Raw genomic sequence first — 14,712 nt, 5'->3', positions numbered from 1 at the left:
ATCTTTGTCGTGGTAAGATATGATAAAAACATGGTGCAGCTTTATTTTGTTTCTCAAATGTTATCTGATTTTATTCAAATGTTCCTCTAAAAGCTTGAATAAGCGCTGTAATATTTACTTTGTGGCAGTCTTCTTTCACCAACATGGAGAGTAAAACATTTAAGGTTTTAGGTAGCGGAACCCGTTATTATAATAATCTGGCAATATTGCATATCTTTGTACACGATTTCGGCACTCCTCGGTTATTACGGAAAGTCACGTTCAGCTATATACATGTACGACCGGAGAATGCCGAAATTGCGTTACGGCAATACGTAATTAGACGGAAATAGCCGAGTGTCATTACGCCTTTAAAGGAATCTAATACCTTTTCAGTAAGTATTTTGAATACAATGAAATAAAAATTATGAAACCTCATTGGACAACTTACTTTAGAATACGTTTGTTCCTCTGTTGAAGAGGACGGACTAATTTGATTTTTTTTCTTTTACTCTCAGACGTAATTGCTTTCTAAAATTCATTATTTATATGATATGAATTGTAATTTGGATATCTCGCTTTTTGTAAAGTAAAAATATTGTTTGGTATCTGTTAGCTAATACATACTCTATTATGTATCTTTAACAGTTTTATTCTGTGCAAACTTGGTCTGAATATTGGCATATGTTTTGTTTTTCGAAAGAAAGGCGCTGTTGAAGGCGCTAAGCCTGTTTAACCTGATCGCGACGTCTGCTTCATACCTATTTAAGTTGTATGGAAATGTTTTATCGTTTTTCTGATATTCTAAGACTGTTAGTGTCGCCACAAGTACCAATGAAGCTTACGTTGTCAACGTCACAAATAGTGAACCCAGCATAGAGACGTATCACCAAATACTAACGCCGAGGAAATATTCTCAACATTTGCTGTTCTGCTTGGTTGTAAGTAGCATTTGATTTAGCTTTAATAAATACACCTAGATAAACGAACAAATCCGGGAATATACAAATGTAACTGCAACTATTGAGTAAAACATGTAAATGTAGATTAATCGTTGGGTAAAACCAAGTATTGAGAAAATTTATTATGTTAAATTAGGAATGTAGCCAACAAGACCATAGTCCTTTGAATTCTTTGAACGGTGTTCTTAAAAATTCTAGAGCAGCCTACAAATTTATCCATTGTGAACCTGCCTTCAGTTGTCGTTCAGTTATCACGTGACTATGCTATCTACAACGGTTTATTAATATTATTCATATGAAAGGTCACTGGTGTTGTTGACCAAGAATTTGTGAATAAGATGACCATAGATAATATGCAAGAATCATGAAAATTATGGTTTTGATGGCGAATATGAAGTTTTACACTGTAATAACTACATTTCTGTAAAAAATCTGTAACAAAATTTGTCATGTAATTTATATTATCTTTTTCAGTAAACAATACACTTTCAAATGAAACCAAAATCATATGAGCTTACCAGGCATCAACGTTTGATATATTTTTGTAGCACTGTCATATAGAACGTGCTTATCTGTGGACCGGATACCATAATTGTGGCGTACGCTGAGTGAATGGGCGGTCACGTGAGGTGTGGTTGGGGCCGTTTTTTCTATGGGAAGAAATAGAATGTGCATACCTGCTTTTTTTATTTAGGTAAGATGATATATTTTGCGGTGTCACGGTGACCTAGAATTGACGGGAAAATCGCTCTACTTTGTACTTGCACTAGATCATACTGTGATATAAACAAGACAGAGTCACATATGCTGAAAGAAACTCTGAATACTTCACCAGAATTTTCGGACAAAAAAATCATGGATGAAACACAAGGTCAATTTTAAGCGGGTAAGTATGATTTTATTACAATCAAATCCATCCGTCGTGAAATAATTTCATTTTCAAAATTATTCCGCACTTTCAGAAAACTTATACAGGGTTTGTTTTACATTCTGAAAATAAACAAAATACCACAGATATAACAAACCTACCAAGTTTTTCGTCATTTATTGCTAGCATAGATTTTTTCTTAAAAAAAAGTCATTTTAGGAACTGTTTAGATACGTTGTACTTGATCTTTTCTAGACATTTTCTGATCATTGTTTGACACAATCAGGACTTTTACACCGTTTACTAACGGCTTTTCCTTCAAAGAGAATATTAAAATGAACAAATCAAATTTGATAATACAGCGTAGCATTATCACAGCTAAAACCTGTTACGAAACACGTTTCATAATAAAATATAGTGTTTTTCCATAATTCAAGGAATACGTTAAGATTTCTGGTCCGAGTTATTTTATTTGACGCAGTGAATTATTTTTCATCTAAACAACATGTTGAATTGTGTTCTGTATTGACAACAGCTCGACAAAGTGGGCGATCTAACTGGCACAGAAGAATGACTAGCACGGTACCGCAGATTGGAGATGAGCCGACATTTAGCCTATAGCAATATAAATACAGCGTTCAAAGACAAATCAGTGAAAAATAACTTTATTTACAAACATATACACTATTGAAAACCATTTCATAATTTGGATGATATATTTAAGGGTGTATGGTGTCCTATGATAGAGCGCCCGGCTCGAGTGCGGAAGGTCGTGGGTCCGATCCCTGGCTGCGTCATAATGGTACTAGTAGCTTCCTTTCTTGGCACTAAGAGGACTGTCAGTATAATCTGACTTAGTAGGATACCATGTTACGTGTTTACGGCGTAATATTCCAGTGAGTCAGCATTATAAAGTTGGGATAGTACAAGTAAGTGATGTCGTCTGCTAAGTTATAGCAAACAATGACAAACACATTTTCGTCAAACCTTCGTTATATGTTTTTATATAGCAGTTCATTTAATGCAGGTATAACATTGAGACAAATAGTACTTTTATTCTCTTATCCTATAATATTGTTTTTAGTCTGTATTCAGACCCTATGTTTTTACAGGATATAAACGATAAGGCACTTCAGATTTTTCATAATTATGTCCCCGTTTTTCTCAGAACAAGAGAAAGATCAAAGAGGAATTCTGATGATAGAGAAAGTAAAAATTTAGAAAAAAAGTTTTTCTACGTAAAAATAAAATCTAGCCAGACTAATGGTTGATGAACAGTTCCAAGTTTTGAAACCCAATGTTAGAACTTCTCCTTCAGTTTTCAGCTATTAAAACAGTGCCACAGTTCGTTTCCGGCGGAACTAACATATCATTCTGGGAAACATCAGACGATGGGGCGCCCACTTGTAGTCGTCCACGTTCCTTGGAAGCTGATGATACAGCGCCACATGTTAAGGTGAGACAAACGTCACTGTCAAGCCTCGTAGAAGTCGTCTGCAAACTAAAGTATTAGCAAGGTATACAAATATGACATTTTTCTGATCTACGAATTCCTTTCGCTTCGAATTAAGTTGATGCAAAGATTTATACGGGAAAACCGAAGATTTTTCTGTCTATAGATAATGTGTACGTGTACGTGTATATATGTCAAAGTAAACCTATATACCGTTCAGCTTAGGAATATGTTCATTACCTTAATTCCCGGAACTGCTGCGTCGCGGTGAATAATTTTCAGGGCGACATTCGACAAAATTAAGTTTCTTACGAACAAACATCAGCAGACAAGTTATTCTTGTTCTGTCGTATTCTAACGAGTTGAAAATTCGCGGTATTAGATGGAATCGGTCTTATTCAGGTCTCTTGTAACGTTTTTTTTTTTTTTTTTTTTTTTGATGATTCAAGCGTCCCGCTTATAGTTTCCAATATTGAATAATTGAATATATATTGGTATGGCCTTAGGGAAGTGCACTATTACGACTCGCTACATGACAGAGGCTGACTATGTCCAAAATTTTCGAATCTCAGTGTACCCTGCTATACCTTTTCTATTGTATGCAGGTAAAATGGTAAAAATGGCGGCCTGAAAATTCCACGTGAAAAGAAAAATTGAAAGAAGCGGAAGGGAGAAAATACAGATGGTTGCATTTAACGAACTGAAGATTTCTTATATAAAAGTCTACAATCCCTTTTCTTTTTGTTTTTTCTAAAGCGATAAAGTTCTTTATGGAAATGTACGTTTCAGAAAATTTGATAATCTAGAAAATGTCGAAGAACTGTTATGAAGTAAGTAAATTTTATACAAAACAGCCTAATTTAGTGGTGTTCAGCCTTTAAAATAATCCACACCCGTCAGATGTTGGTATATTTCTCAAAATTAGATATAAAAATTATAAATACAGTCCAAATATATGGTGAAGCAGAATGCAAATAATCAAGCGCTGACCGGGACTCGAACACAGGACCTCCTGCAACTATGGCGGACACGCCACAGTTTCGCTTTTAAAGCAGAATTTATAGTTCAGCAATGTAAGTACACCTTTATTATCTACCAGACTACATCCGGTTTATCGGTGTGTTGATTTTGTGAGCTTGTTGAGAAAAATACACTAACTTCTTAACATTTTCAATCGGTCAAAACTGCCTACATTTCTCTGGAGAACACCGATCGCGGGGTCGTGAGTTCGAACTTCGAGCGAGCAGTATGTTCTCTGTGACGATTTGATGAAAGACATTGTACATGAAATCATTCGTTCTTCACCTCTGATTCATGTGGGGAAGTTTGCAGTAATTGGTGGAGAACAGGTTTGTACATGTACAGAATCCAGGAACACTGGTTAGGTTAATTGCCCGCCTTTACCTAGCTGAAATAATCGTGAAAATCAGCGTCAACCCCAAAGCAAATCAAGAAAATAAAAAAAACTATTATCAATGCACATGATTCATAAATATGAAATTCATTATTTTTGTTTTACTCGCTACTGGTGCGTTTTTACATAATAAGAATCAAAGTACGCGAAGAACACTTGCTCAGTTGAGTTTCTACCTACAGTGAACATTTTACGCAGCCAAGAAAGTCACAGGATAGTCGCGTTTATTTAAAATTTGTATAATACACAGCGCGCCGATTTCCTACACAAGAAAATGTATTATTTCCTTGTACATATTTCGTAGTAATAGAAGGGAAACATGTATGATATAAAAGCTTCGTGCTAAAGTCCGTAAAAGATTTTATGAAAACATTTTCTGATATCGTGCAGCAAAATAAAAGTGACCGAGAAAGTGGGCGACTTTGCAAGCAGAAACGGAAAATTTCACAGCTGTACTGAAACCTTACATTAAAATTGAACAATATATCTCAAAACACAGAAACTTTTAGAAAACGAACAACATTTTTTTAAAATAACCGATATGTTACAGACATTTTGAACATTCTGTCCCGTAGAATTGGATACTTAAACTATTCTTAAAAGAGTTGTCCCCCTTTAAACATTAAATGCCATTTGTAAAGAAATAAAAGTAAACGAAGTTCAAGCTAGTTATGTAATGTGTAAGCACTGGTACATTGTTGCACGAAGACGGAGACATGTAACAGCTTTTTAAAAATGGTGAGTATTTTAAAGGAGTTGAACTGTCCAGAAATGTGCCCCCTTCATAAATCCCTTATCGGAATATACACGTGACCAGGAAAAGAAGAAAAATCCGGAGGCTACGAAATCAACTCATCATACAGTATAGTTCTATAAATAAACGTCGGACTTCAATATTTTACGATTTTGACATTTCATATAGTCCGACGTTTTATCGAAAGTATGAATTTCCCGGTAGAGCTTTCCGCAAAAGTTATTGCGGAAGGTTTTACAAGTTCACGGTAGAAGTGGCTTGAAAGCGATAGCTAAGTACCAACAACGGACAAAGAAACATAATTTACACATCTATTGAACATACTGTCTTACTGAAGATATTGAAGATCAGTCCGCACTTTGAAAATGAAATTTACATCCATTCACTTTCACAACACAACACGTAACTGTCAAATCTTCTTTATTATAAAGAATAATTCTAGACGAAAAAATATTCTCACGGTCGGATTTGAAAAAAAAAATGCGGCCCGTTACTAACGTATTGTCTATGTAGTATGCATATGTTTATAATCGATGGGTGTAATCAGCATTTATTGGTTGTCATTTTATTAAAATTTACTTAAATTAGTTGTAAAGTCATATCAAAGCAGTTTAAAAGGCTAGACCACATGCGTTCGGCAGTACCCATGCGTTAAATAATGGCCGCAGATTTCTACAAGTGTAAATGAAAAAAAAGAAAAAAAAATTTTAAACCGATATTTTCTCTCAAAGGCCATTTTTGAACACAAATTTGTAATAACGCGGAGTGTAAAATATAAAAAAAAGGGAAAGTCCCGATTAAAAATTTCGTTGGAAAAGTCTTCCAATCAAAAAAAAATTTTTTCATAAAAAACCCCGTAAATTTTACTGATACAGAAACCAGTAGTATGTGATTCAGAAAAAATTTAGCAAACGGAAAAAATAAGAAAAAAAGCTTTATCTAACCTGCCCAAAGCAATGCTGACCTCTTTTTTGCAAAAAAGGGGGCCCTTTGGATTTCAAAATGGGAAAATTGTATTTCCACCACATTTCCCCATCCCCGTATCAATGGTTAGCCAAATTTGAAATCACTGAACTCTGATTTGGCAAGGGGGGGTGGGGGGAAGGCACGGGGGGCCCTTGCCCCGATCACATCTCTTTATCTGAAAAATTTGGACGTTTCTTGTGGGGGTTTCTTCCCGACCACCATATTTCAGTTAATTCGACCCAAATTTTTTGGTAAACCAAACCGGAGCTCCAGAACTGTTATAGCCTTTATATTTGAGTACGAAATTTAAACAGGATTATGTTTTTAAAATATTTTATTTTTTGAATAAAAAAGGATCCCAAAGGGCTAAAATTTTCTATTGTAAACAGACCTGACCAAGTGGAAAAAACCCCATGTGTAATTTTACTGTATAAACTTTAGCGCTGACTTAATTTGCATTTTGTAGTGGGGCATAAGGGTTTATGATTTTTATCTCCGACAGAAAAAAAATATTTTTAGTAATGCACACAAATCGGCAGTTTCCAATTGTAATCGTCACAAGTTTGAAAAAATGTTTCATTGAAAATGATTTGAATACACTTAAACAAAAAACACAATTTTAAAACCCAAAAAAACATTTTATGCTGTCAAAGACAAATTAATGGGAAAAACCCACTTAACTTGACTCGCGACTTGGGCGGAGTTAATGTAAATGACGGTTACAAAATTAGCCACTCACGATAAGAAAATCGATATCAGTCAGTGACTACAAGTGTATGATGCAAACACTGAAACGGCGAGCTATTCTGAAATTGGCAGTATGTTTTCTTGTTGTTTTTATAACTAGAAATGTGTCCATGGGACACAGATGCCCCCACTACATGACATTAGTCAGGGGCCAGAACTCCTACAATACTGAATGAATCCGGATGCGAAACCCCAGGTGCACAACTACACATGCTGACCAACATTCCTGTAAACTTTGGTGATTCTAGGTCAAATACTTTTGGGGCTATGCGCGACACTACATCAAAATGACCAATTTTTTACTAAGTCAGGGGCCATAACTCCTACATGACTGGATGAATCCGGACGCGAAACCCCAGGTGCACAACTACACATGCTGACCAACATGCCTGTAAAGTTTTGTGACACTAGGTCATATACTTCTGGAGCTAGGCACGACATTTATAACATTAAAATGACCAATTTTTACAGTCAGGGGCCATAACTTCTACATGACTGAATGAATCCGGACGCGAAACCCCAGGTGCACAACTACACATGCTGACCAACATTCCTGTAAACTTTGGTGATTCTAGGTCAAATACTTTTGGAGCTATGCACGACACAACATTAAAAAGACCAATTTTTTACTAAGTCAGGGGCCATAACTCCTCCATGACTAGATGAATCCGGACGCCAAACCCCAGGTGCACAACTACACATGCTGACCAACATTCCTGTAAAGTTTTGTGACTCTAGGTCCACACCCTATTACCTGATGTCCACCACGCCGAGGGATGCGGCTGCCACAGAGGTACGAAATCAATAACGATGAGTAGTGGTGTTAGTTTTTTGAACAGTATTTTTTCATTTCGACTTCCCATGAAGATATTCTGGTGCAGGCATACATGTAAATGCCTAAACATATTATATAATTAATCCTGGTCGCCAACTTTGCGAAATAAAGAAGTATTCAGCTGTTTAAATTGGACGTTTATTAAAATTGATACGAAAATCATATTCAACGGCCCAATTCGAAATATTTACAAAATAATTTGATCGGATTTACCTCACACGTCAAACGATCAATCATCTGGGGATAATCCTGGCAAGTTTTAAGTCTGTCCGTACGTCTTCACCGACGTTCTGACCCTCCAAAGGGACCCGGGTATAGTCACGTATGATAAACTTTACCGCAGAGGGCATTTTTATATGATGCCCATCCCACCGAGGAGTCAAAACCTAGGATATCGTTTACGGCAGAGGGAAATTTGGTGTAAAAACGTCTATTCTGGCTGTTTGTTTTGTTTTTATGACCTGGGAGGTCATGGAATTATTAGCAATATGCATTGTCTATACTTGTGTTTAATAATGGGCGATTTTCAATGGCGAACACCGCTGTAACACAGTGTTAATCAGTCTAGATTGAATTTCTATCTATCTCCGACATTGTTTTGTTACTATAAGTCTTCATTTTGTAAATTCAATTTTGTTTCAATTTCCTTTATCATCTTTTATCATGAAATATACAGAAATAATGATATCGTAAGTCCTGCTGGTATCAGTACTTGCGTTCTTGCTGGATTGAGTGTTGAATATACGGTTAATATTAAATATCAAATTGTTTGCATTATTAAGCTTTCATACTAAGAGGCCACTGATAGTAACATAGTCCTACATAAAAGATCAGCTAGGCTAGAAAATTTAAATATATTTGTTGTCAGTGGCATAAGTCAAGCGATCGGTTCTAAATAAAGCTGTTGTTAATCAGAAATGTTCTAAACAACTTATCTTGTATTCATTTTCTGAACCAAAGATGAAGGCATACATGTGTTATTACTGTAACAATGATTTTGAAGTTAACACTGGAGTGATTGACCATTTATTTAATTGTCATGTCAAGATAGATCTACCAGAATGAAATGGAAATAACTAAACCACCTGCTAATAAAAATGATATTACCAAGTTACTATCTGAAATGAAAATTTCATTCTGATCGATCTCTCTTGACAACTTTAAAGGTGTATTCAATTTTGATATTTTGCTCTGTAGCTTCGATAAATGCCCACACGCTGGTCGCTAGAAATAAGCATTTCACCTTCGTTTGGAATCACGGCAGTATATGTTTTTGTCCTATATCCAGCATTCCAAATGTTTTCATCTGTTTCCAGTTCCCTGTAACTAAATGGTCAATCACTCTAGCGTAAGCTGCAAATCAGTGCCTTAGCTTTCTTTTAAACAATTCTCATATATTTCAAATATATATGCTTAAATATTCTAGTTGACAAACTGTTAAACTATATGATCTGATGTGTATTTAAATGAAAGCTGTATATAAGCTAATATTAACCGTAAATTCAACACTGAATCCAGCAAGAAGGCGAGTACCGATACCAGGAGGATTTACGATACCGTTATTTCTGTATATTTCATGATAAAGGAAATTGAAACAAAAATGAATTTACAAAATGAACATTTACAGTAGCAAAACAAATGTATACATGTAGCAGATTGTATGCAATGTCGGAGATAGATAGAAATGCAATCTAGTCTGATTAACACTGTGTTACAGCGATGTTCGCCATTGAAAATCGCCCATTATTAAACATAAGTATGAGCAATGCATACTGCAAATAATTCCATGACCTCCCAGGTCTTAAAAGCAAAACAAACAGTCAGAATAGACGTTTTTACACCAAATTTCCCTCTGCCGTAAACGATATCCTAGATTTTGACTCCTCGGTGGGATGGGCATCATTTAAAAATGCCCTCTGCGGTAAAGTTTATCATACGTGACTATACCCGGGTCCCTTTATAGGGCCAGAACGTTGGTGTAGACGTACGGACAGACTTGAAACTTGTCAGGATTATCCCCAGATGATTGACCGTTTGACAGGTGAGGTAAATCCGATCAAATTATTTTGTAAACACTTCGAATTGGGTCGATGAATATGATTTTCGCATTAATCTTAATAAACGTCCAATTTAAACAGCTGAATACTTCTTTATTTCGCAAAGTTGGCGGCCAGGATTAATTATATAATATGTTTAGGCATTTACGCGTATGCTTGCACCAAAATACCTTCATGGGAAGTCGAAATGAAAAAATACTGCTCAAAAAACTAACACCACTACTCATCGTTATTGATTTCTGACCTCTGTGGCAGCCGCATCACTCGGCGTGGTGGACATCAGGTAATAGGGTGTGAGGTCATATACTTCTGGAGCTAGGCACGACACAACATTAAAATGACCAATTTTTACAAAGTCAGGGGCCATAACTTCTACATGACTGAATGAATCCGGACGCCAAACCCCAGGTGCACAACTACACATGCTGACCAACATTCCTGTAAACTTTGGTGATTCTAGGTCAAATCAGGGGCCATAACTCCTACAGGACTGGATGAATCCGGACGCAAAACCCCAGGTGCACAACTACACATGCTGACCAACATTCCTGTAAAGTTTTGTGACTCTAGGTCATATACTTTTGGAGCTAGGCACGACACAACATTAAAATGACCAATTTTTACAAAGTCAGGGGCCATAACTTCTACACGACAGAATGAATCCGGACGCGAAACCCCAGGTGCACAACTACACATGCTGACCAACATTCCTGTAAAGTTTTGTGACTCTATGTCAAATACTTTCAGAGGTACGTGCGACACAACATTTTCGGAAGGACGGACGGACGGACAGACGGACGGACGGACAAGAGCAAATCTATATGCCCCCCACCCCAAAGTGGGGGCAAAAAAAACAAGAGCGCCACCAAGCGGGGCAATATACGCCCAAAGGGTTACGTCACAGGATCGGAGCAAAATTTAAAGAACATGACTATTGAAGCCCAAAGGACAGGAACAACAAAAAGATGAAATTCCAAAAAAAAAAATTTCTAAGTCCACAAAAAAATTCTTACCAGGTAAAGTTATGTCAAAATACATCTAACAATTGGATGTACCATCCATGTTGTACCACAGAAAAGTGGTCTTGCAGTGCTCCAGCTAGCTATTTACAGCAGGGCGCATCGCCCGTTCCGAAATTCGTTCCGCCCTGTTGCCCCGCCAGGCACCCTGCCCGTTTTACAACCATTCATTTCTTTTTTTTAGCCAAACTTCCCTTTTTTGCCTCTGTGATTATAATACACTGCTTTATTGCCCCCTTTTTATCGAGTGATACACGCCGGGGGGCATTGACATAATTAGCAAACAGTTAAACAATATTACCTGCTGTAATCGTGCCCGAGGCAGACCATGATATTTTAGACTGCTCCACTAGCATTAAAATCATTGAACCTTAGTGTTAAAACAGTTTGCAAACCAGTCTGAAATCATTATCATTTCGCGCCACCTGTCAAAGTGTACTTTCGTTTTCGGTAATATAGTCGTAAATACCCCTTTAAACACAACTGAAACTTAAGTCCAGACAACAGACATTTATATGTAATTAATAAAAATCGATCACAATCAAATTTAAATAGGAAAATATTTTGATTTTATCGTTTTACAAGTTTTTGAAATCGAAAGTAAGTTGTCGTCTGCTTTGTGAAATTGCCGTTTTTTCATGAAGATTTCTTTGAAATTAGTTTACTAAGATGTAATGACAGGGTACACTTTAATGTCAGATACTGTGAAATGCTGTTAAACTGTCTTTGCATCATAATATTTTTTCAAAAATACTGTTTAAACTGGACATTCGACGACTTTTAGAAAAAAGTGTAACCATATCCGGATATAAAATTTTGGATACCAGGAATATGTCTATTACAAGTGCTAAACTTGCTTTTAGACTGTTGTAAGTTAAAAACTTTGCCTGATTTCATTTATTTAAGTGGAAGTTTAAACTTTATTTTCTGTATATAATATGTTGCAGGTATAAATTTATAAATATCAAGTAGCCTACATAGAGATGTGTACTGAAATTGTAGCAAGTAAAATAGGCCTAAACACATAGATATTGTTATTCAGTATGCAATTACAAAGAAATGTTACAAGTTGAAAATCAATGCCAAGTAAAAAACAAACAGCAGAATTTTTAGTTAATAAATAGGTGCATTAAAGATGACAGACATAGCCTATTAAAAGACCATACCTAAAGTGTGCCAAAAAACATGCCTAAATTATGCCAAATTCCATGCCTAAAGTATGTTAAAATGCACTGTATGCATGGACCAGTTATATTTTTTTCCCGGGGGAGCACGGTCCCGGACCGACCACCACCCCAGAAGTGCCCTTTTCAGTGCCAGCACCCTGCCCTTTTTTAATCCTAGCTGGAGCACTGTCTTGGTTTTTCCTTAAAGCCAAAAATAAAAAAGTTTCAAAATAAGCTATATATAGTAACAAAAAAGGGAAGTAATTAAAAATAATTTATTGTAGAACAAAAGGGATCTGCCAAATGAAAACAAGAGCAATGCAGTGCATAGCAATATATACAAAGCAAAGTAATATATGACCTTTGACCCCTAAGTGTGACCTTGACCTTGAAGTAATCATCCAAAACAAGCACTCTGCACATCGTTTCAGTGATGTGAGCATTTGTGCCAAGTTTCTTTGAAATCCTTCGAGCAGTTAAAGAGTTACAGAGCGGACACGAAACACACTCATATAAGCTATGACCCCTAAGTGTGACCTTGAACTTGAAATGAGACATCCAAAACATGTGCTCTGCATGTCGTCTCAGTGTGGTCAACATTTGTGCCAATTTTCTTTGAAATCCTTCAAGCAGTTCAAGAGTTACAGAGCGGACACGAAACACACTCATATGACCTTTGACACCTAAGTGTGACCTTGACCTTGAAATGAGACATCCAAAACATGCGCTCTGCACATCGTCTCAGTGTGGTGAACATTTGTGTAAAGTTTCTTTGAAATCCTTCAAGGGGTTGAAGAGTTACAGAGTGGACACGAAATTGCTAACGTAGGGACGGACAGACACCGGGACCATAACATAATACGTCCCTTCGAGCGTATAAAAAATAGCATTCATGGAAAACAGAATAATAGAACGTAACAGTATGATTTTTAGGCTGGCGATATTCGACAGACTATTATAACCATATATTTGTATCGAGTTTCTGTCAAGTTCAACAGGTGCTGAGACTGACAACACAAAATATAATTTCATGCGCAATTCAAATAGTCCGCCACATTAATCAGTTTTGCCATAGAGTTGTATCAAGATTGTTAAACTTACCTGTTTCAATAGATCTACTTGCGCAAACATGTTCTAATAATGTTTTATTTTTCTAACAGTAAATACTTGAAAGAATTAACATTAGAAAATATTACATAATGATGGTTTAAATTAATTCGCCTCCATGAATGAAATGTCCGTATGTATGGAACTAACTCAACTTTGACCGCTTTGTTATTTATTATGACCTTGGTCTATAAGGAGCTAAGTATTAAACAAATGCTGGTTCCGAGAAACAATCGTCGATATGAATTATACTGCGCATTTTCGACGACCTGACATAACGTGGAAAATAAGAAATATGAAATATCAATTAAAATGAACTTAGTGATATGAGTTGTGTCAGGTTTTATATTTAGGGCTTAAGTTTTAAGAAACTATTTTTTCAGATCATTTGCTATAGGTACTAAGGGACGTAATCGCTGCGTGATTGCCACAGTAACGTGATAAGAAAGAAATGGCCACATATATATACCTGTTTTAGGCTATTTTTAGACTAAATTTGTTTTAAACATTCTGACGAATACTGAAAGACATAATGTAAAAAGCGCTTGGTCACTAATTTGCTTTAAGGGTGTGGGGTGTAGATGTAGCGAGTTTTGTTTAAACACACGTTTACAACTTTTTTCAGGTTATATTACGACAGTGGACCCGTATTGGTAATGTTTAACAATTGCACTAACTTGATACAGTTCTGAAGTTAACATATTTCGCACTGTGATTCATCTTTAAGTGACTTTTACCGTGTCGTTGTTGTTTGTTTGTTTGTTTGTTTTTTATTTGTTAATTTTGTCTAAGTTATGTCTTTTTTTCCTCCAGCTGAAACAGAGACAAATTTCAAAGTGATAGCCATTGTGCAAAACGATCACAGAGAATTCATTTTACCAAATATTTTTCTAAATGAAACCTCAAAATATTGCGTAACAATTATAAAACACAAAATAAAATTGGCGGTAACAATTTTTCTGGGGAGCCTCGAGTAACAGGGTTTAATCGGAAAGAAATTAAGCTCCAACTTTTGAAAATTATGACCTTGCTCTATGCATTCATAAAAAACCATAGGGCAGAAGTAAAACCTACCTATATACATTTATTCAAAACTAAAAATGTAAAAATAAATGCAAAATCAAGAACTTTTATAAATGTAATTAAGTATTTTTCAAAGATGTCTAAACATTCACCCTTCAGGTCAAATTCATTTGAAAAAGCAAGAAATGACTAAGAAATGGCTAATCAAATAAAACATTTCCGCTTTTGTACGACAGATCAATGATATGTCTTTAAAAAAAAAAAACAACAGTTTATCTTACTCGAAAAATCAAAGTTTGGTCCTAGTAGGGTTTGAACCTACGCCCTCCTGAAAAATTAGTTAAAGTAATCTCATGGTAGAA

At 35.9% G+C, this 14,712-nt stretch overlaps 1 protein-coding gene and 1 long non-coding RNA gene across 2 annotated transcripts in view; one reads left to right on the top strand and one right to left on the bottom strand.

Moving 5' to 3' along the window:
* LOC123540407 (uncharacterized) overlaps positions 1 to 14,712 on the bottom strand; it is a 201,922-nt gene that overhangs the window by 175,492 nt on the left and 11,718 nt on the right. The window lies entirely within an intron of this gene.
* On the top strand, positions 1,687 to 3,296 carry LOC128549456 (uncharacterized). The gene is made up of 3 exons (XR_008367671.1): positions 1,687 to 1,827; positions 2,345 to 2,738; positions 3,128 to 3,296. It is a non-coding gene; the product is annotated as an uncharacterized LOC128549456 (long non-coding RNA).

Source organism: Mercenaria mercenaria, chromosome 16 (assembly GCF_021730395.1).
Source record: "Mercenaria mercenaria strain notata chromosome 16, MADL_Memer_1, whole genome shotgun sequence".
NCBI classification, from domain to species: domain Eukaryota; kingdom Metazoa; phylum Mollusca; class Bivalvia; order Venerida; family Veneridae; genus Mercenaria; species Mercenaria mercenaria.
This window is presented reverse-complemented; position numbering and strand designations above follow the sequence as displayed.